Source organism: Castor canadensis, chromosome 4 (assembly GCF_047511655.1).
Source record: "Castor canadensis chromosome 4, mCasCan1.hap1v2, whole genome shotgun sequence".
NCBI lineage: Eukaryota > Metazoa > Chordata > Mammalia > Rodentia > Castoridae > Castor > Castor canadensis.
In genome coordinates, this window is record NC_133389.1 from 31,519,263 (window position 1) to 31,537,474 (window position 18,212).

The 18,212-nt window shown below is 34.3% G+C and overlaps 1 pseudogene; it reads right to left on the reverse strand.

Moving 5' to 3' along the window:
- Positions 1-5,678: 5,678 nt before the first annotated feature.
- Positions 5,679-6,147, reverse strand: LOC109676993 (large ribosomal subunit protein uL23 pseudogene; annotated as a pseudogene).
- Positions 6,148-18,212: the final 12,065 nt, after the last annotated feature.

Here is an 18,212-nt window from a genome sequence, read left to right on the forward strand (position 1 = left end):
GTTTTATTAATAGAGTACTGGAACACCTAGACAGAGCAATAAGGCAAGAGAAAGAAATAAAAGATATTCAAATAGGGAAGGAAGAAGTCAAATTATCCATACTTGTGGGTGATACGACCGTCTACTTAAAAGACCCAAGAGATTTCCCTAATAAACTCTGAGTTTATTAGTGAAAATGTAGCAGAGTGAAAATGTATAAAATCAGCAGCTTTTCTACATAACAGCAAAGAATGGATTGAGAAAAAAGGAAAACAATTCATTCACAATACCCTAAAAAAAATCTATATCTAAAATTTAATGAAGGAGGCTAAAGACTTCTATAACGAAAGCTATAAAAGCTTGAAAGAAATTGAAGAAGACACCAGAAGATGAAAAGAACCCCATGTTCATGGATTGGTAGACTCAAGATTGTGAGAATGACAATATCATCAAAATCAACTGACAGATTCAAGCAACACTCATCAAAATTCCAATATCATTTTTTGCAAAAATAGAAAAATCAATACTAAAATCCACATGGAAGTTTAAGAAACACCAAATGGCTAAATAATCCTGTGAAAAAAGATTAACTCTGGAGGCATCATAATATCAGTTTCAAATTATACTACAGAGCCACAGTAACAAAAACAACATGGCATTAGCACAAAAACAGACACAAATACCAAAGGAACAGAATAGAAGATCCAGAAATAAAAACCACACAACTATAGTCATCTAATCTGTGACAAAGGAGCCAAAACATACACTGGAGAAAAAATAGCCTCTTCAATAAATGATTCTGGGAAAACTAAATATCTACATGCCAAAGACTGAAATTAAATCCCTCTCATCAGTACACAAGTCAATTCCAAAGAGATCACAGATCTTAATGTAAGAGCTAAAACTTTAACACTACTACAGAAAAAAATAGGGAAGAATCTGGAAGATAAAAGCATAGGTAGTTATTTTTTGAATAAGACTCCAATTGTTTAGGAAATAAGTGCAAGATTTGAGAAAGGAGACTGCGTAAAATTAAAAGGCTTCTGTATTTCAAAAGAAACAATTACTAGGATCAAGAGACAACCCACACAGTGGGAGAAAATCTTCCCCAGCTATTCAATAGACAAAGGATTATCATCCAAAATAGGCAAAGAGTTAAAAAAATTAAACAACAAAAGAGCAGATAATCTACTTAATAAATAAGCACACGAATTGAATAGACAGTTCTCAGAAGAAATACGAATGGCTAATGAGTACATCCTTAGCTATAAAGAAAATGCCAATCAAAACTGCACTAAGATTCCATCTTAACTCCGTCAGACTGAAATCATCAAGAAAACAAACAACAAATGCTGGTTAGGGTGTGGGCACAGGGAAGGAGAAGGAACTCTCATACACTGTTGGTGGGAATGTAAACTAGTGTAGTCCCTGTGGAAATCAGTATGGTAGTTCCTCAAAAAACTAAAAGTAGATACACCGTATGACCCCACCATATCCTCTTGGGCTATATCTGAAGGAGTGTAAATCAGTATACAAGAGGGGTAGACTTCAAACCTTCATACTCAAGTTGAAGCTGTGTCCAGAATAGCTAAACTGTGGGATCAGTTAAAGTGCCCAACAACTGATGGATGGAGAAATAAAATCATCTCTCTCTCTCTTTCTCTTTCTCTCTCTGTCTCTCTCTCTCTCTCTCACACACACACACTATATATATATATATATATATATATATATATATATATATATATGCCATATATATGTGTGTGTGTGTGTATATATATATACACACACACACACACACACACACATACACCATGATTGTTACTCAGCAATAAGAAAAATATATCATTTGTAGGAAAATGGATGAAACTGGGGATCATTATGCTGAGTTAGATAAGCCAAGCTCAAAAAGGGAAATATCACATGTTCTCACTGGAACCCAAACCTAGAATGATGATAATGATAATGACAATAACAATGGACATGAATGTGAAAGGAGGATGATCTGGTATGGAGAGAGGGAAATGAAAAGATATGGGCCAACAACAGGTGTTGGTGAAGATGTGGAGGAAAAGGAACCTTCATACACTGTTGGTGGGAATGCAAGCTAGTGTAACCACTTTGGAAAACAATATGGAGGTTTCTTAAAAAGCTAAACGTAGATCTGCCATATCATCCAGCAATACCATTCCTGGGGATATATCAAAGTAATACAAATCAGGTTACTCCAGAGGCACCTCCATACCCATGTTTATTGCAGAGCTATTCACAATAGGCAAGTTAAGGAAACAGCCAAGATGCCCCACTACTGATGAATGGATTAAGAAAATGTGGTATCTATACACAATGGAATTTTACACAGCCATGAAGAAGAATGAAATCTTATCATTCACAAGTAAATGGATGGAACTGGAGAACATTGTCCTGAGTGAGGTTAACTAGGTTCAAAAGACCAAAAATAGTATGTTCTCTCTCATACGTGGACTTTAGATCTAGGGCAAAGGCAGTAATGCTGTTAGACTTGGTCACACGCTAAGGGGAGAGCACGTACGGGAGGAATGGGGATAGGTCAGAAACCCAAAACTTGAAAGTGTTTGATATCCCCACTGCAGAGGAGCTAATACAGTAACCTTAAAGTGACAGTGGTCAATATGGGAGGGGTGAAAGTGACCGGGAAGTAGTGAAGCAGTCAGGTAGAGGTGAATCAACTTAGGTTGTAACACATTTGTACATGGAAGCAATGCTAGGAATCTCTCTGTATAGCTATCCTTATCTCAACTAGCAAAAATGCTTTGTCTTTCTTATTATTCCTTATGTCTTCTCTTCAACAAAGTTGGAGGAAAGGGCAGAACAAGTTCTGCTTGAAAGTGAGGGGGGTGGGGAAGAGAGGGAGGGGTCGAGGGGTCAGGGAGAGAAATGACCCAAACTCTACATATATACATGTATGAATGTGGAGTACATGAAACCCATCAAACACTATTTGGAAAAGGGGAAAGGACGGGTGAGTGGGAACATACTAGAAGGAGTGAACCTGTTCAAAGTAGACTGTACACATGTAAGAAATTGTCATAATGAAATTCCTGCATATTTTTAATTAAAAAAAACTTTTAAAAATTGCAAGTTAAATGCCATTAATCTATCACCTATCTATAGTCTATCAGTCATCTATCTATCTATCTATCTATCATCTCTCTCCTATCATCTGAAGAGAGAGAGAGAGATGTGAGAGAGAGAGAGAGAGAGAGAGAGAGAGAGAGAGAGAGAGAGAGAGAGAGAGAACCTAGTATGCAAAGGAGCTGAAGTTTCATTTTTTGTTGTTTCACTATAGTGGCAAGTAGGATTAAGTGGGGTATTCCTACTTTTCATTTATAGTTTTCCATGATTCATGGTATTTAGATTTTCAGTTGTTTCCATCCAAGTATCTCCCATTGTTGTTAAGTGCCTCTCTTTTCTCACAGATCCTTGTCTTATGTCTTTCCCCATTGTACTGAAGTCATTTGTATATGTTTGTATCTGTCTGCTTTTATGGGCTTTAGAATTGATTAAGAATCAGTTCATACTTTTCTTCATATTCTCTATATTTAGCATGAGAGGGGCATTGTAAATGTACTTTTCTTTAACTGAACAAAATACCACAAACATATGTATCTTTTGTAATTAGGAAGAAACAACTTAGAAGATATAAATTATGAAACTACTGAATATGCAGGTTCTTATTTTTAAATGTATTATAATATGTGCAACATGAAATTTTCCATTTTGACCATTTTACATGCATAAAGCTGTGCCATTACTTACATTCACAATGCTATGCAACCATTACCAGTAATCATCCACAGAAATTTCCCATCATCCCAAATGAAAATCTCTGTTTCCATTAAATAGTAATTTTCCACTTTTCATTCCCTCCATACCCTGGCAACATCTTTTGTACTTTTCTCTCTTTGTGGATTTTCCTGTTCTAGGTACTGCACGTAAGTTGAGTCATGCAATGTTTGTCCTTTCATGTCAGGCTTTCATGGGGCCCAATGTTTTCATTATTTATCCATGTTGTATTGTTTATCTGAATTTGATTCCTCTTTAAGGCTGAATACTATTCCTTTGTCAACAAATGCCACATTTTGTTTATCTGTTCATCTGTTGATAGAAATTTGGGCTCTTTTCATCTTTTGCTTATTGTGAATGATGTTGCTATGAATGATGGAATAAAGTTTGAGTGCTTGCTTTCAATTATTTTGGGTATACAACTAGAATTAGAATGGCTGACTTATATAGTAATTCTAGGTTTAACTTTTTGAGCAGTCATTATACTGTCTTCCACAGCAACAAAGCCATTTTATACTCCTACTAGTAACACATGGGAAATCCCATTTGTCCACATTGCTGCCAACAATTGCTATTTCTTTTTTAAATAGCTCTTCTAATGGGGATAAAGTGGTATCTTATTCTGGTTTTGATTTACATTTCTCTGGTAACTGCTGATGCTGAGAACACTTTCATGTACCTACTGACCCTTTGTACATTTTCTTTGGAGAAATGTCTATGAAAGTCCTTTTTCCCTATAGCTTTTAAGTTGTAGGTGTTTTTTATATTATAGATATTAATACTTTATTAGATATATGATTTGAATCAGTAAGCCATGGCATGAAGCCATGGTTAAAAAAAAAAAGATTAAAAAGTCACAATTCTCTCTCTTTCTCTCATCAATACCTGGTAAAATGAACAACAAAAATATAAAAAAATGAAGAAAATAATTATAAGTGGCAACTGTATACCATATCTTATGCCACATACCTTAAAATCAGTGTAAAAAAATAAAGCTACGAACACCCATTACCTATTCCCCATAACTTCACAACGCAGTTCAGAAGAAAGAAAATAAAATAAAAAATCCTAAGTATTCTCACTAGTGATGGCCAGATGGAAATCAAGTAGAATTAGTGCAACTAGGAAGTTATGACAGAGGAATCCTCATGAGGAGAAATTCTTACTTAGAAAGCTGTGGCCTTGTTAGAATCAATAAAATCCTCCAGTGCTCTCCATTTAATAGGGTTTACAAAGAAGTTATGAAACAATCTGAAGGTTGGTTTTCTCCATCCCATTATATCATGGTATCCTTCCTGTCCTACCCTCACATAGGTCCAGAAGATATTATTTCCCCTAGGAGACATAGAGCCATGCTCTGGAACCAAGGCTGCACATTGCTCTAGTGGTATGTATTTCAACTTCCTTCTGTTATCAGTTTAAAGTGACTAGAAAGAATACAATTATCCCTCTTCTCAGTTTAGAGCTTGAAAACAATGCAAAGAGATTTCACAAAGTAACATAAATCATTTTACATGAGAGCAAATAAAAATGATACTTTAAACTACTTAAATGAGGTATAATAATGATAATATAATGGCAACTAGGAAAATACAATAAGAAAAAATAAAAATAAGAATGGAATAAAAGATCATAGTATAAAAAAAGAGGAGAGGCATAAGAGCATAGCTCAAAACAGAATAAAGCTTAATTCAAACAATATCAGTGTAAATTTTCAAGGACTACTGGATAGGATAGTAAATTTAATAAAAACACATGTTTGGTAAAATTCAGAGAGCCATGGAGAAAGTAACAAAAGAAACACAAAGAACATTTCATTTTTATCTTTTATGTTGAAAAATATGTACATTTAGAATTTTCCAGCTGGACTCAATTTAGATGATTCCAGTTTTGTTGGCAACATCCAAAGCATCATAATCAGGAGGCAGTGGACATACACCCTCTTCTCTCCATCAGGCCTGATCAGAGAGCTGACCTTAGCCACATCAATGTCATGGAGCTTCTTCACAGCCTGTTTGATCTGGTGCTTATTGGCCTTGACATCCACAATGAACATAAGTGTGTTGTTGTCGTCTATCTTCGTCATGGCTGACTCAGTGGTCAGGGGAACTTGATAATGGCATAGTGGTCAAGCTTGTTTCTCTTGGGGGCACTCTTCCTAGGGTATCTGGGCTGTCTCCATTGCCACAGCATCTTGCCACCCTGAAGGAGGGTGACGTGCCTATCATCTCCTTTTTTTGTGGCTGTTGATGCCTTTAAGCACTGCCTTCTTGGCCTTCAAAGCCTTTGCTTTGGTTCAGCTTTGGGAGGGGCAAGAGTTTCCCTCTTTGCTTTTGGCTCCATTTGGTGCAAAGCACAAAGAACATTTTAGAACATTATAAAATACATGGGCTGGGGGGTGTGACTGAGTGCTAAAGCACTAGCAATGTAGGCATGAGGCCCTAGATTTGATCCCCAGTCCCACATGCAGACACACACACACACAAATGCACAGTGAAAATGTGTTGAAACCGGCATATTTTTTTTTGAGTATGAATGAGTGGATCTCATCAGTCCAGCAAGCCCTCAGAAAACAACTATAAACTTTGAGCAACCTGCACAAACACATATGCACACACATACACATACATACAACCTTCCCCTCCAAATCTACCACTAAACATAGGAGACTACTAAAACCTCAATTTGTATCATGCATAGTAGAAAAACACAATAGGAAATCCCAGTCTTTTTGATATGTAGCAATAGCAATAGAATAAAAAAGACAACCAAAGGAGTCAATGCGTTTGAGGGTAGAAATCCAGGAAAGGAAAAAGCCATAGAAGGAACTCTCCAAGCCCAAGTATAAATTCTCATGTGTAAATTCTTTCCAGACATCTTTCTTTCTGATGACTGAAACCTGTATGAATGGTGCGGGTACCTGCAGCACAAGGAAAAATAAAGCTGCTGAGCTAATATGTCTGTGCTTCCCTCTGCAGGAGGAGAGAGTTTGCATTTGAGCCTAGCTAGGTCAAATGCTTGCTAGAACAAACACAGTTATTCAACACTCAGCTTTCAATTCTCTTGAGAGGATAACAGAATCTCTGGGGCATAATATTCACAATATCCAGTACATACTCCAAAAGTATTCTACATTTAAAGTGGTCGGAAAACACCCTATTCTAAAATATGATTCATGTAGATTAACTCTGAAGCAGTATAGATGTTGGAATTAAGAGATGAACATAATTAAAGCAGTTGTCACTCTACCCTATATGTATATATATATGCTTTTTTTGAGACAGACCTTGAACTTATGATTCTCCTGCCTCTGCCTCCCAAGTGTTGGGATTACAGGCATACACCATCATACTTTAGATTATTAAAAAAGTAAGAAATCTCAGAACTAAAATGGTTCTAAAAGAAACAAATAGAAAAAAAAACAAGAAAAAGAAGTAAATTCAAATTCTAACTGAAAATATAATAGATGAAATTTTAAAATGCATGAGATGGACTTAATGGCAAAATGGATATTACAAAAGAAAAAAAAAAGAAAAAAAAAACCTGTGAGATTGAAGATAAATCAATAACAATGGTTCAGCATTATTATATAACACTGTAACGTATAATAATATATTATATATCAAAGAGCATAATATAATAGCTAGTATTATGCTAGTCACTATGACAAAATGTCCCACAGGAACAACTTAAGGGTGGAAAAATACACTATGTCTCATGGTTTCAGAGAACTCAGTCCATGATTACTGTGCTCACATGCTTGTTCAGAACACCATGGTAGCAGGAGGCAGGTGGCAGAGGAGGTTCTTCACCTCATGGTGCATGGGAAGCAGGGAAGACTAGATGCAAACATGAGTGGCTGTCTCCTTCACCATCTTGTTGTATCTGGGACCCCACCCCACAGTCAGGTGGATCTAATTAATTCTCTCTCTGGAAGTACCCTAACAGACATATGCAGAAATGTTCTTTACTAATCTCATAGGTGCCTCTCAGTCCAGTCTGCTGACAGTCAAGATTAACCATCACAACTACAAAGAATATAGAGAAAAATAAAGATTCAAAGAAAAAAAATTCAAGTAACTGTTAAGTTGATATGCAAAGACCCAAAATATATTCCTGTCTAAATGGGCACATAGAATAAAGAGAGAAAGGCAGAAAAGCATTTGAAAAAGTCATGCCCCAAAGTTCTCCAAATTTGGTTATGGACATAAATTTGTAGATAGGAGAAGTTCAGAAACTCCAAATGTGAGTACTGTTATAATGTGTGGACATTTTAATCAATCTAGGAAACTGAAAATAAATAATCTTAAAAAAACCAGAAAAAAAATGTTCATCTTATATTTAGAGGCACACCAATTTAATCCATTGACTTGTCTGAAGAAATTTTGTGTATCAGAAGACAATGAACAGAATCTTTAATGTTATAAGAGAATTTTACACAACACTAAAACCTGTTAACCTGTAATTCTATACAGAGAAAATATTAACAAATGAAGGATGTGAAATTAAAAAATTGGATAATGAATATAAAGAGAATTTGTTGACAGAAAATTACAAGAAATGCTAAAAGAATTTCTTCTGTCTAAAAAGAAATGACACAAATGATAATGTGAACTTTCTGGAAAGAATGAAGAAAATTGTAATTTGTAATTCAAATACAGAAGACAATAATTTCTCTAAGTTACTTTATAAGATGTATGGCTACCTAAAAAAAACTATACTGTAGGTTATAGTATTTGTTAGATGTAATTCTGCACACCATAACTACTATTGTACATAGCATGAAGATTCATGGTGTTGGTGGGGACAAATCGACTTATATAGTTGTAAGACTTCTGCATTTTACATGAAGTTGTAAATATTAATTCTAAGGGCATAGTTAAAAATTAAAAGCCTATGTTACAATCTCTAGGGTAATCAATAAAACATGATACACAGAGATATTACTTAAAAAGAAAAAGAAAAAGATTACTATTAGAATGTCTTTCAATTTCTGGAATTCTGTATACTTTAAAACTTTGAATTATGAGAATTCAAAACTAGGCATGACACTGATATACTTTAAGGGCTAGTAAAAAAATGGCATATTAAGGAGACAAAACATGATTCACTTTCTTGTCCTAATTCCTAATTATATTTGGTCATGATGCACTAGCTTTAGGGATGTTTAAGATCTATATATTTATTTAGAAAGATTATTTGGAGGTACTGGTAACCCCCATCAGAAATTTAAGTGACAACCAGACATGATCTTATAAAATTATAAAAGATATGAATTTCCCTATTAACTACTTTAGCTTTATTTCTGTAAGTTCCAACTTACAGAATGATTCCACGTACACAGATCAAAATAGAACACATGTGGAGTCAAAATGCACTTAAATATACTTCACAGAATTAGGTTTATCTAGAGCAAGGGACATTCCTACACTTGATGAAATTGAATTCATTTATTACTTTTCCTACAAAGAACATTCCAGGCTATTCTTTCAGTGCAGAACCCAAGAAACGTTTTAAAGAAATACTTTCAGGAAAAGGACAAAGGAACACTTTCCAACTATTTTCATGATACCCACATAATTTTAATAACAAAATCTAGCAAAGGTATCATAAACACTGAAATTAAAGATTAATTGTCTCATGAAATAGAGCAGAAAAATATAAACAGAATTATATCAAAATTCAACCTTCACAACACATAAAAACTAGAAAACAATAAGACTTGTAGATACCATCAAGATTAAGTAGAATTCAAAGATGTTCTAACACTCAAAAAACAACAAAGGCAGACTCGGGGCATGGATCAAATGGTGGAGCCATGATTTCAATCCCCAGTACTGAAAAATACCCAACCATTCAAAATTCACTATTTTTAACAAATGCAGGGGATAAAGTCATATGAATATCTTAATAGATGAAGAAAAAGTGCTTGAAAAATTAATTCATCATACAACAGCCTGGTGCCTGTGGCTCATGTCTGTAATCCAAACTATTTGAGGGGCTGAGATTGGGAGGATCGTGGTTCAAGGCCATCCATGGAAGTAGTTCTGAGACCCCCCCTCTCCAAAATAACCAGAGCAAAATGTACTGGAGCTGTGGCTCAAGTGGTAGAGCCACTTGCAAGAATGAAGCCCTAAATTCAAGTTCAAACCCCAATCCTACCCAAAACAAACAAAACAAACTGAGAAGAGTTGGTGTCTGTTTTCTTACTATTTATTTGAAACACACATGCACTAAGTAATATGGGATTTGCTTATAATGGCCACTCATTCCTTAGGACTGCTCCCCTGCAACAGTTCCTCCAGTTCTTGGAGCTATTTATTTAAAATATATATGCATATATATTATTAGTCTTGCTTGATTGATGAATTCTAGACATTGACTGACTCCCTGTTATACTAGATGAGTCCTTAGCTTTAGATTTCTTGAATCAGCACTGCTTTCTCCTCTTCTCTGGTTTTTAGGTAAATCAATGTTCACTGTTTAGATTACTATTTATACTGCTACATGAAAGTTATTCACAGTAAAACCAAGAGTTGAGCTATAAAGAAATTAGTGTTTTTTTTACACTTTTATTTTTAAAAATTTCATCTTGCATTTATAGCACAAGATCTTAGAAAACCAGGGAATGTTCCCAATCTGATAAAGGGTATAAATGTAAAACATATAGTTGACATCATACTTAATCATAAAAAAGTGAACCATTTTATTCCTAAAGTAGGGAATAAGGTAAGGATCTCGTCACTTTTATTCAGTCTTGAATTGGAGATAATTTCAATAAAGCAAACAAAACAAATATATGTGTGAAGATTGAAAAGGAGGTATAAACCATTTGCAAAAGGTATGGTTGCTTATATAGAATAAATGTGGGAAAAACCAAAAACAACTTCTAAAACTAATAACTAATTTTAGCAGGGATGTGGTATAACAACTTAACAATATTAGGAAAATGAACTAATAATACAATATACCCAAAACCAAATAATACTTAATAACAAATTTCACAAATGGCATACAAACACTGCAATATTTTGATAATATGTAAATAAGAACCCTCAATAGCAATAAGATGTCACATGTTCCTAAATTTAGTTGTAGACTCAATACAATTTTAGTTGTAGACTCAGTAGTTATTTTGTGATAAAACATAGGAGAGCTATGCAAAAATATAGTAAATTGTTAATAAAAATGAAATTGGTAGGCATAAAATATATATCGCAAAATTGTATTTTCTGCTATTGTAAATTTTTTATACTTAAATAAAATGTTTGAAATAATCAGAACACATTTAAAGAATAAAATGAAGATATAACTTATTAAGATAATAAGTGAGAAAAGTAAAAATTGATCAAAATGAAGGCCATGGTCTCTTAAAAATTAACATGTGGGTAAGGACAGTTATTCCAAGTGGAAAAATACAAAAAATAATAAAGCAGACCAAGAATAATTAAATGTGTACATCAGAGGTACAATATCATCTCCAAAAGGGTTGGTCCTTCCCTAAGATATAATTTATTAAATTCTTTAGGCATCTCAGGCTAAAACTACTATCCACAAGGATGAAAATCATCCTACTTTATAGTGACCTCAAATCCATAGAACAATGATTAGCATCTACAGTCAACAATATTACACTATGGAATATGTGAATATTTTAGTATATAAAATATGGTATTAAAGTACCTTCATACTTAGCCTAAAAGGTGACAGTGAAAACCAGCAAAGATAGAAAGTAATAGAGGACTGTGGACATGTCTCCAGTACACAGCAAGTACAAGCCCTGAGTTCAAACCTCAGAACTGAAAAAAAAGAAAAGAAAGAAAGAAAGAGAAAGAAAGAAGGAGTGGGGAAAAGGGGGGAAGGAAGGAAGGGAAAAGAAAAGAAAGGAAAGAAAAAGAGAAAGAAAAGAAGAAAGGAGGGAAGGGAGGGAGGGAAGGAGGAAGTAAAAGTAAAAGTAAAAGTGTGTATTTCCAAGTTTTTATTGGTACATATTGATTGTATAAAGTACTTGGTTTCGTTTTGACATTTCCATATATGTCTATAATGTACTTTGGTCAAATTCACTCCATCCACATATTCCACTTCCCTCTTCCTATTTTGACCTGTGACATTTCTAATAGTCTCTCTCTTTCACTTTCATGTTTTTTCCCCACCCCAAGTTCCACATATGAGAGAAAACATGCTTGTCTTTGAGAGACTGACTTATTTCAGGTAAGATTATAATCTCCAGTTCCATCCATTTTCTCTCAATGGACATAATTTTTTTATGGCTGAATAAAATGTGATTGTGTACACACACTACACTTTATCAATTCATCAGTTGACGTGCACCTAGAATGATTCCATAACTTGTCTATTGTGAATAGTCCTTCAATAAGCATGGGTATACACTATCATTATTGTACATGAATTTGGTTCTTTTGGATACACAGAAGCAATATATCTGGATCATATGATAGTTGTGTTTCTGGTTTACTGATTTCCATAGCAGCTGGACTGAATTAAATTCCCACTAAAAGCGTATGAGGGTTCTTTATCCTTCATCCTTATCAACATTTATTGGTTTTTGTTTTTTTTTGATGATAGCCATTTAGACTGGGCGAGGTAGTTTTGAATTGTACTTCCCTGATGGCCAAAGCTGTTGAATGTTTTCTTCATGTGATTATTGTCCATTTGTATGTGTTTATTTGAAGAATGTTTGTTTCACCCATTTGTCTGCTTATTGATTTGATTATTCTTTGGTGTTTAATTAAATTCCTTATATATCCAGGATATTATTCTTCACTCAGATAAATTGTTGGCAAGGGTTTTCTTCATCCCATAGGTTGTCTCTTCAGTCTATTATAATTTTTTTGTTATACAGAAGCTTTTTAATTTGATGCAAACCCATTTGTCAATACTTATTTCCTGAGCTATCAGGGTCCTATTTAGAAAGTCATTGCCTATGTGCCTCTATCTTAAAGTGTTGCCTCTTCCTTTAATAGTTGAAAAGTTTGAGGTCTTTCATTAAGGTCCTTAATCTATTTGAGTTGATTTTTTTGCACAGGATGAGAGATAGGGATCTAGTTTCTGTCCTCTATATGTAGATATTTGGCACCACTTGTTAAAAAGGCTTTTTATCAATATATGTTATTGGCACCTTTGCTGAAAATCAGGTGGCTGTCTATGTGCAGGTTTATTTCTGGATCCTTTGTAACATTTTATGTGTCTATCTATCTATTATTATGCCATACTGTTTTTGGACTATAGCTCTGCAGTAAAATTTGAAATTGAATATTGTGATAGCTGTGGCTTTTTTCTTACTGCTTAATATTGGCTTGGCCTTTTGGGGTCTTCTGTGTTTCCATGTGAACTTTAGGATATTCTCTCTATGTCTATGAAAAGCGTTATTTGAATTTTGGGGGGTTGCACTGAATCTGTGGATCACATTTGGGAATATACCTATTTTAATAATAAAAATTGTGCTAATTGTTGGGCTATGGTGGCTCACTCCTGTAATCCTAGCTAGTCAAGAGGCAGAGATTAGGAGGATCTGAGTTCAAAGCCAGCCCTGGGCAAATAATCCGAGAGACCCTATCTCAAAAATACCTGACACAAAAGAGGGCTGGTGGAGTGATCAAGCTGTAGAGTGCCTGCTTAGCAAGAATGAGGCCCTGAATTCAAACCCCAGTATTGGCGAAAACAAAAAAAATACCCAAATTCTGCTAATCCATGATCATGGGAAATCTTACACAATCTTTTTAGTGATTTGTAGTTTTCATTATAGAAGCCTTTAATAACTGATTAAGTTCATATCTATGTTTTTTTTGAGGCTTTCATGAATGAAATGAATTTATTTATCAGATCTGAGAGTCTTCTGCTGGAGTCTTTAAGATCTTTTAAGTGTAGGAGCATATGAAATAGTGATAATTTGAGTTTTTTTATTCTTGGTTGCATTCTTTTTATTTCATTCTTTTGCCTTATTGCATGAGTATGGTTTTAAGTACTATATTGACCATAAGTAGTGACTGGACATCCTTGTCTCATTCCTGATTTTAGAGAAAATGTTTCAGTTTTTTCCGATTTGGTATGATGTTGGCTATAGGTTTGCATATACAGCTTTTATTATTCTGATGTATGATCCTTCTGTTCCTAGTTTCTTTAGGGCTTTTATCATGAAGCTGTGTTGAAATTTGTCACAGGGTCTTTTGTATCTATTGAAGTAATAAATGATTTTTGTCCTCAATTCAACTAATATGCTTTATTACATTTATTGATTGAGTATCCTCAACGATCCTTGCACCTTTGATATGAAACTTACTTGATTATATATATGATATTTTTAATGTATTGTTGAATTCAGTTTGTAAAGGTTTTATTGAGGATTTTTACATGTACACTTATCAAGAAAATTGGTCTACAGTTTCCATGTTTGTTGTTTCCTTATCTGGTTATGGAAAAATGATAAAACTGGCTTCATACAATGAGTTTGGAAGTATTCCTTCTTTGTCTTTTATGGAATAGCTTGAGGCATATTGGTGTTAGTCCTTTAAAAGTCTGATATGATTATTTATCATTATTGGTGTTTTCCTTATTGGGAGACTCAGTTACTGCTACAATTTCATTGCTCAGTACACATATGTTTAGGGTTTTTGTTTGTTTATTTGTTTTTATGGTACTGTGTTTCAGCTTAAGGCTTCCCACTTGCTAGGCAGGCACCTTACCACTTGATTCATTCTCCATTCCTTTTGGCTCTGGTTATTTTCGACAGTCTTGCTTTTAGCCAGGCCATGATCCTTCTATTTCATGCTTCCAGCTGTCACGGGAATGACAGGCACACACCATCATGTACAGATTTTTTCCCATTGAAATGGGTTCTTGGAGTTTTTTTTTTTTTTTTTGCACAGGTTAGCCTGGAACTGCAATCCTCCTAATATCACCCTCCCATATAGACTGGGATGACTGTTGCCTGCCACTGTACTCAGTTACTGCTTTAGATAGGGTCTCATAAACTTTTTTGCTTGGACTGGTACTGAACCATGATCCTCCCTATCTCAGCCTCCTAAGTAGCTAAGTTTACAAGCTTGAGCCAACAGCTTCTGGTTCTGTTTAGCTTTTTGACATCTTTGTTCAATCTTGGTAGGGCATATGTGTCTAGAAATGTATCCATTTATTCCAGGTTTCCCAGTTTGTTGCAGTATCATTTTTCAAAATATCCCCTAATGGTCTAAGGATTTCAGTAGTGTCTATTGTAATATTCTTTTTCTCACCTATAATTTTATTGATTTATGTCTTCTCGTTCTTTCATTTGATTAGTTTGGCCAAGGTCTCTCAATTTTGTTTATCTTTTCAAAGAACCAACTATTTGCTTCATTGTTCTTTTATTATATTTTGGTTTCCATTTCATCAATCTCAGTTTTTATCTTTATTATTTCTTCTAATCTACTAATTTTGACTTGATTTTTATTGCCTTTCTCAGTCCTTGTTGTGCTTCATTAAGATATTTATTTAATATTGCTCTGATTTCTTAATGTTGAAATTTATAGCTATAAATTTTTCTCATAGAACTGCATTTGCTGCTTCTCACAGACTCTGATAAGTAGTATTTTCATTTTTACTTTATTCTAGGAAAGGTATAATCCATTCCCACTTATTCAATGGTACACTGATCTTTTAAAGCATATTGTTCAATTTTTAAGTGTTCATATTTTTCTTGTTTCTTTTACTACTGATTTCCAGTTTTATCCCATTGGAATCTGAGACAATACAGAAATTATTTCAACTTCTTATTTGCTAAGACTTTTTAGGGCCCAAAAATGTTATCTACTTTTGATAAAGTTTCATGGGAGGCTGAGAAGAATGTTTATTCCACAGATGTTGGACGGAATGATTGTACACACCTGTCAAATCCATTTGATCTATGGTGCAGTTCAACTCTGAAGTTTGTTAACTTTTTTTGCCTGGTCCATCTATCTGTTGATGATGGTGGGTTGTTGCAATCTTTTACTAACATTCTATCTTTACCTATCTGTCCTTTTATGTTCAATAGTATTTGTTTTATGAAATTGGTTACACCAACATTTGATGCATATATAGAAAATAATTTTTGTATCTTCTTGATGGATTATTTCCTTTATTGGTATGCAGTGACCTTCTTTATCTCTTCTGACAAATTTTGGATTAAAATTTACTTTGTTGATAAGGGTATCACTAGTCCAATTGTGTTGGGTTTTCTAAAGAGGGATGCTTCTTGCAAAAAAGAAACAGTTGCATCTTTTTTTAAAATCCAATCAGCCATTCTGTATATTTTAATTGGTGAGTTAAGACCATTTACATTTAGAATTGTTACTGAGATGTATAGTACTAATTCCTGTATTTTTTTTTTTGCTTTTTTTCCTAGTTGTTTTAAGTACTCTTTGTTCTTTTCATTCTCTCTTATTCATCTTATAGATTTGCTGGTTTATGGTATTGAACATGTGTGATTCTTTCCTATTTCTCATTTCTTCATCCATTCCTCTCATGAAATCTATTCTTTCTTGAGGTCTTGTGTTTGTGACTGTCATTATTCCTCATTTGTGTATATGACTCCTTAAAATTTATTCTTCAATTCTAACTTAGTGGTCATGAATTGCTTTAGTTTGTGCTTATCTTGGAATGTCTTTATTTCTCATCCAATTTTAAAGGAAAGAATTTCTGTATATAGTGATCTTGGTAGCTATTTCCCTGATGGGCTTGAAATATAACATTTTATGCTTTCCTGGCATTTAGGGTTTCTTTTAAAATTTCTTATATAAATCTGATGAGTTTACCTTTGGCACTTATTTCTTACTACTTTTAATATTCATTCTTTGTCCCATAGTCTTGATATTTTAACTATAATGTGATGTGGAGATAGGTTGTATTCCTTTCCTTAGATTTGGGGAATTTTGTGCTATAATTTCATTGAATGGATTTTCTAAACTTTTAGTTTATATGTTAGCTCCTTCTTCTACCCTATGGGTTGAAGATTTGATTGTTTTCCAGAGTTCTTTAAATTGTGGCATGGTTTTTCCCCTTTATTGATATTCACATGTAATAATTCCTCAGCTTTCTCATCAATCCTTGATACTCTTTCTTTTGCTAGTCCTCTGGCCACACAGGCTTGTGTCCCAGCTACTCACTCATATTCACATGGCTAGTGTTATTTCTCTTTCTAGAGGTAAGGCAGCAGTTTCCAGCTGTAAGGACCCCCTGCAATTCACATAGGTGATTTCCTTCTTCTTTCCTAAAGTCAGGCTTCAGTTTCCAGATGTAAGCACTCCTCATTTCCTTTTACAGTGCAACTGCACTTCCCATCACATAGATCAATATCTGTTAATCTGCATCCAAGTCGCACAAAGATTGCTGGGTCCACACTGATTGTTGAGGTAGTTACTTGCTTAGCCAGTGGAGAGGGAGAGGCCTTTGGAGCTTGAAGATATTAAAAATGTAGGGGCTTCTTCTCTGCCTGGTCAAACGGTTTGACTTTAAGACCTCTTTTTAGATGACTTCCCATTACTGGCACCAGAAAGCAAGCTAGGAAGTACATGGAGGCCCTTGGTGTCTGTTTGCTGCACAGATTTCCTGTCTTAATCTATATTTTTTTCTTCCAGATTGTGCATTTATGAAAAGGCTTTCCTATCCTCTTTTGCTTAAAGCTCCCCCAAGAGGAATTCTCTCCCTTTCCTACTATTCTCAAAGTTAGGGTAGTTTGTTTCTTTTACAAATCTTAAGTTCAACATTTCTGTTTTTCATCAAGTCTCTGTCTAATGTTTATTGTTGCACTCCCATTACTTTCAATAGCACCCACTTCTCCCTGCAGCCACACACCTTATATTTTGATACACACTTGAAGAGTTGCAAGAAAGTGCTGGGTGTTTCTATTCCACCGTTCCCCAGATTTCTCTATTTCCACATGTTGTAAATAATAGCTTGTCAAGTTATATTGCATAAAATAAAACATAACATTTATAAAAATAGCTCTGTGGTCGCAAGTAACGAAAACCAAACAAATGACTTAAGCAAAATGAGAAATATATTATCTCATGCAGCTAGAAATCCTGGAGTTATTCAAGCTTCAAAAAAAAAAAGTTCTCAAAAAGCATTTTCTGAAGTTGATCCTTGTTGTCTGTCACTTGGCCCCCATTCTTCTGCGCTGACTTCATTTCCAAGTATTCTTACTATGTAGTGGTCAAGATGGTGACTTCTAGACACAAGATCTATGACATGGAAAATAATAGAATATGGGCAACAATTGATTTGTTACTAAGGAAGAATATTTAGTGAAAAAATTTTGCAATTTTGAGGTAATGTTATCTTCAATTTGATGAGTTTATAGGATATACATTTTCTACAGAGAATTTAAAATGTTTTGACACAAATTCTTAATACATTGAAAATTTATCTTTAAG